General features: G+C 57.5%; 1 protein-coding gene across 1 annotated transcript in view; it reads left to right on the top strand.

The window, feature by feature from the left end:
* The first annotated feature begins 1,639 nt into the window (after positions 1–1,639).
* Positions 1,640–6,047, top strand: part of SLCO4A1 (solute carrier organic anion transporter family member 4A1) — a 31,561-nt gene continuing 27,153 nt past the window's right edge. The window contains exons 1-2 of the mRNA XM_061436962.1: positions 1,640–1,725; positions 5,339–5,554. The gene's annotated coding sequence lies outside the window, so the exon portion shown is untranslated. The remainder of the gene's footprint in view (positions 1,726–5,338; positions 5,555–6,047) is intronic.

Below are 6,047 nucleotides of genomic sequence, written 5' to 3'. Positions count from 1 at the left end.
AGGGTCCTTCCAGAGCAAAGGAGGGATGGGGAGGCGGGGGAGACGGGCTGTGGGTATGAGGACCAAAGGCTGGAAGGAGCCCAGCTCCTACCTCAGTGGGTGGTGTGTGGACTGACTGTGCCCACAGCTGGACCTCGCCTGTGACTGAGGCCTGCATGGGAGGAGCTGGGGCCATCCAGGGAGCTGGCACTGCCTTGGGGAGACACCCCCACCTCGAAAACATGGTGTCCGGGGCCTGGGCGGAGCCCTCCTGCACCGACTCCTTTCCCCTGTGGCTTCCTGAGTGCTGAGCTGGAGGTGCCTGGGCCCCCTCTGAGGACCCAGCACTCCCAGTAGATGAGGGTGGGGGTGTCTAGGAAGTCAGCACCCCTTGCCCCCACCACCCAGGGCTGACAGTGGGTGTCCTTCACTACCTTTTGCTAAAACAGGTGCTAGGCCGCAGGGGTGTAGCCAGCGGGTACCTCACTCTGCGGCATCTGGGCAGCATGGACGTTGTCTGGTGACGAGGACCTCGCTCCCCATGTGACACTGGAAGTGGCCGTCACCAGCCAGGACCAGAGAGACCATGGACGCAGGAACATACCACCATGCTCAAGCCAAGAGCAAATGGTTCTCTTTTAAAAATATCCTGTAACAGAGCTTCCCTCGTGGTTCAATGGTTAAGAGTCCATGTTGCAAAGCAGAGGACGCCGGTTCAGTCCCTGGTCTGGGAAGATCCCACACGTGGCAGAGCAGCTAAGCCCGTGAGCCACAACTACTGAAGCCTGTGCGCCCTAAGAGCCGGTGCTCTGCAACGAGAGAAGCCACCGCTGAGAGGCCCGCGCACCACAACTAGAGAAAAGCCCACGCGAAGCAACAAAGACCCACCACAGCCAATAAATACATGTCTTAAACATCCTTTGATATTGTTATAATGTCAATCTTGCAATAAATAAAATTCCTGTGACAAACAGAGGAGGCAGAGGGAGCGATAGACACAGAGACCCAGAGAGCTGAGGCGGGAATAAAGCCTGGGGGGCAGGGGCAGAAAGTCAGTGAGGCTGGGGAGGGAGCAAAAGGAGTTGGGCCTCAGAAGGGACCTGGGACATCCTGGCCCAGGGTCTGGGGTCCCCGGGAGCCCTGGCAGTTGGACGCTGGGAAGGACAGGGCAGGACAATGCACAGGGTGTAGACAGTGAGCAGAAGTGGCAGTGGATAATCTTGATGAAACGCAGGGGCCCGTGTGCACTGGTGCCCGGCACGGCCCCTGAGCTGGCACCTCACAAAGACACACCGGCCTGGCCCAGGGACCCATGGGGACAGCGGCAGAGATGACGGGCCAGGTGCAGAACAGGGAACAGGAAGAGAGAGTGACTCAAGAAATGGTTCTGAGAAGTGGGTGTGGGCAGAGGGGCTCAGGTGTCTCGAGCAGATTCACTGAGTGAGATGAGGACTAGGGGAGGGAGCAGGTGAGGGCCCCAGGAGGGGGTCCTGGGCCATGACCCTGTCTGGGGAACAATGGGAGAGGCCCACGAGGATGCCTCCCAGGACCACAGGGCTCGTGGGGAGAAGCTGGAGGAAGCCTGGTGGGGAAACGGGGTTGGAGCAGGGGGACAGAGGGAAGAAGCCCTGGTAGCGCCAGGGCCTGAGGCAGAGAGGTACGACAGAGGACACCCAGTGGTGAGGCCTTGTAGGGCGGGGGACGCGTTCCCCAGAGATGCTGCCAGAGGGGCCTCGCCGGAACCAGGTGAGTGGTTGGGGGCTGGGGGGCTGGATGGAGCTGAGGGCAGCAGGGGCAGTGTCGGGGAGGGGTCTGCAGAGGAGGAGGATGGGGTGACCCAGCCACAGTCGCCGAGGTGTTCAGGTTCAGAGGTGACCTCATTAGCCCAGCCAGGAGCAGCTGGAAGGGTTAGGGGGGTTGAGAGGCGTGGCTGCAGAGGGGGGTCCGGCAGGCCTGGCCTCCACCTGAGCGGAGGGGGAGGCTGCAGCGGGGGAAGACAGGTGGGAGGCAGGGGTGCCTCTGCAGGCCTTGCTGAGCCTGGAGGAGACCCATAGGGCCCCCGGGGCCCCCAGAGCCACAAGTCGCCCCACTTCCTGCTGTGGATCAGGCCATCTGGGATCCAGAAATTGACCAGGCTCTTCGAATCCCCTGAGGGGCTCCGTGTTCCTGGGGTTTAATAGAACATTCAGGCCTCTCAGTGAGCCAGAAAATCGCATTTGTACCCTGGAAGGAGAAAACGTTCTCCTAGGTGGGAGAGGGCCAGCTCCTCTGCAGGGCATTGGCCACGGGCCACACAGCTGCCGAGGGTTGGACAGACCTCACCACTAAGGGGCTTTAGATGTCGTTCACTCTCCCTGAGAACTGACTTGAACCCGCCTGCCCACTGGATGGGCCGTTCAGATCTGAGCAAGTCGGTACAAGCCGAACAGGGTCCAGGTGGCTGCCAGGCTTCCTGGGCCCCACAGACGGCAGACACCTCCCCGGAAGGAAGCTCAGGACCAGGAGGCATCCCCCTTGTATGCCCAGGGCACTGTCTCCTGATTCCACACCCCCCAGTAGCCCTTTCAGTGGCCTCAGCCAGGCCCCAGGAGCTTGGAGAGGGCCGGGCTGGTCACTCTACCCCCAAGTGAGGCTCCTCAGGGACCCCACACACCTCAGGCAAACCCCAGAGTCCCATCTGGTTGCCAGGAGGATCACACTCACAGGTCCAAGGGTCTCCTCCCTGATGGCAGTCAGACCCTTCTCTCCTCCAGTGCACCTTGGCCCCTCCAAGGAGTCAGACCCCACCAGGGCCTGGCAGACCTGCTGTGGCATCCACAGCACCCGCCCGGCTCTCCACCTCCACCAGCAGACTCATCTGCCCCTGCTGTCCCAGAGCCACGGTTGGCCCTCCTTTCTGGCGGCTGCAGAGCCATGTCACGTCCTCTTCAAGGCCACAACCCACGGACTTGTCAGGACCCTGGAGGCAGTCCTCCCGGAGGGGGCGTCTCCCACCCAGCAACCCCCCAGCACCCTGAGAATGGCTGCAGGGCATTGGCTACTGCACTGTCTCAGCTCCATCGCTAAGCTGGAGCCCAGGGTGGTGGGCTTCTCAGGGGGTAATTGGTCTCTCATCTTCTGGTGATGGGAGGGGTGACTGTCAGGCCTTGGCACCTGTCAGTCAGATGCAGCAGGGCAATCTAGGATATCTGGCTGCAGCTGATCCTCTGATGGTTGGAAAGGTCCTAGATTGGGGAGGAAGATGTGTCAAGGGCTCAGGCCACTATTTGCCCTGGCTTGGCCAGTCCTGGTGACTCAGTGAGCAGTTGGCAGGAAGTGGCCATCTCTGGTCATGGTTCTGGGACTCTGATAAGACCATCCTGAGCAGAGAGGACACTGGGGGCCTTGTAACAGAACCCAGAAATACGTCAGCTTCCAGGGGTAAAGAAGAGGGAAGACAGGAGGTGTGGTTCTGGAGGACTTCCTGGAGGAGGTGAGATAGAGATTTGCATAGTCAACAAAGAAGGAAATTTAAAGAACATTAAAAGGGGAGAGGAATGGGGGTTGAGGAACAGCTCATGAGGCGTTTGTGGAATAAGCAGTGGACACGATGGGTAGAGCCCTGGGAGGGTGAGGCAGCGGGCAGGCAGGACAGGGAGCCAAGAGCAGGCAGGACTGTGGGGGACACAGGACAAGGCCACTGGACAAGAGAAGGATAGGGAAGGAAAGGCACAGGGGAATCCAGAGGCTGAGAGCAGGATGACACATCCTGATCCACTGAAAAAGCAGAGGCTCCAGTCCCTTGGTGGCCTAACTCTGTCCCTCCATCCCTGGGCTATCGCTCCTTTTTGTTGGTGGTCATGAGTGGCAGGACATTTGCTCCCAGGAGGTAGAAGCTTGGCGGTGTAGATGCCAAGGGCAGGGTCTCACAGCACGGAGAGGTCCCAGCCCCTCAGTTTGCTGAGATTCTCAATCAGATGCAACAAGAAGAGAGGCTGCCAAGAGCAGTTAGTAACTGAATGTTTGCATTTCACGTCTTTAACACAAAACCTCCTCCGTGCAACATACTCTTCCTCGTCACCAGGCAGTTACAGGATTAAAGATTAACACCGGGTATTACAGGTGGGCGGGCTGGCATGCAAGCCAGGTGGGAGGCTTGGCGGGTTTCTCTCCACGTGTCAGTGGACCCTGCGGTGCAGGCATAGCTGTGGTTGAAGCTGACGTAATGACTCACCTGAAGCAAGGGCTTTCGAGAATGAGAGGTCTCTGCCAAGTGGACCTTCTGACCCCTCATCCACCCCCAGACTGGCAGGCAGGCACTGGGCAGGCCCGGGCGGCTCCCATGTCCTCCGCCTGTCAAGACATTTGCCTCTTTATGGAGGCGGATGCAGAAAGATCGCACACGTGGGTTCACAATGAAATTCAAATGGTTTTTACAGGCAGATGCCAGGCAGCCGAGGCCCGGGGTCTGGACAACACTGGGCTCTGCTGGCGCCGGGGGCCCGGCATGTCTCTTCCGGAGCTTCCAGCAGCCCCTGTGTCCTGGAGCTGCTGGCATGGAGGTGCCTTCTCCCCATTCTGCTGCCGGCCTTCCCTAGAATGGAGGGTGCCCGGGGTTTCCTCAGATGTCAGGGCTCAGAGGGAGGGCAGGGAGTCCAGACTCCATCTTCTTCTGCCCAAAACCTAATCTCTCACCCAGGTTCTCTAAGCTATATCCAGCTGGTGGCTTCTAAAGAGAACTGGACACCATGGCATCTGCCAGCCCAGACGCCTATCACCAGCAGAATAAGCCAGACCCAAGAAAATGCTTGTGAACAGGGATCTCTGTTCCCATCACCACTGCTAGAAGGGCCAAAGCACGTTCCTCCATGTGATTTATCTGCGCATTCATAAGCCTAGGGAGAGCCTCCCTGTCTGCCAGCATTTTGGGAGAATGCCCAGGACCTGTGCAAGGAAATCAGATTCTCTGGCAGCTGCTTTCAAAGGCCACAGATACTCTAAAAAAGACAGAGTTGGAACTGAAACTCTGACTTGGGAGAGTCACCTTGCTGGGGACTCACAAAGAGCGAGGAAGAGCAGGGGTGTTGTGGCCCCGAGTCAGCCCTTCTCAATTTGTCCATACCAGCCAGCAGGCATCTGCGCTGAGCTGGACAGCAGCCCAGCCCAGCAAGGCCAACATCTCAGTTCACATCAGAGGTCAGTAAAGCAGGGCGACTGGAACACAGAGATCCTGCCATGATGATGGCAGCTCACTTGGAGGGCCTGGGCATGCCCAGCAGGCGCTGAGCCCTGTTGAGGGGGACAGGAGGCTGACAAAGGGCCCCGGGAGAGGTCAGCAAGCGGCCACACAGACTCCAAAGCTGTCTGCTCTGTTCCAAAGGTGCTCTCCCTGCCTAAGCTGGAATAACAACTTTGAGGAGATAAAACACTTTTTACCATCCATGGACTCTTGCTACCAAAGATCCTTCCAGAGACCTGTGCCCTCCCCTCACCAAAGAAACTTAATCCCCATGAAGCTCTGCCTTTCAGGATGTTTGGACAACTCTGGGTTGACTCTTTTCCCCTGACCACATGATCGTCTTCATGGGTAAGCCAGGTACGCACTGTTGGCCCACACCTGAACCGCACTGAATAATAACCCTCGCCTGGACGCATCATCTAACAGATCACAACAGCTCATGCAGGCTTGCTCTGTCACACAGCCAATGCTCTTAACCTTCAGCAAAACTGTTTTTCATGCAACACAGTTAAATCAGCCCACTTTGTTTCAACATGTTCTCATCATTTCTGAGACATGGTGTCAGTTGTCACTAGATGGAAATGAACAACTTAGGAATCAAAAAGGAAGAACAGAAGACAGTTTTTAATGATTCGAATTATATTATGCAAAGTTCCCCCAAACACAAGTGACCACAAAACGCTCTACTAACGTAGGATTTTGTGTTCTGCAAATAAAATGTGCTAGCTGTGCCAGTTCATTTTTGGGTACCACGCCTAGTGTTCCCTTTTCCAGGCCAAAACCCCCGATGCCAAGACTCTTGGGGTGGGGAGGAGGGGCTTCCTGTTTGGCCATGAACCCATTCCATGAC

Source organism: Bos javanicus, chromosome 13 (assembly GCF_032452875.1).
Source record: "Bos javanicus breed banteng chromosome 13, ARS-OSU_banteng_1.0, whole genome shotgun sequence".
NCBI classification, from domain to species: domain Eukaryota; kingdom Metazoa; phylum Chordata; class Mammalia; order Artiodactyla; family Bovidae; genus Bos; species Bos javanicus.
The sequence above is the reverse complement of the archived record's forward strand: the minus strand, read 5'-3'. Positions and strand labels throughout refer to the sequence as shown.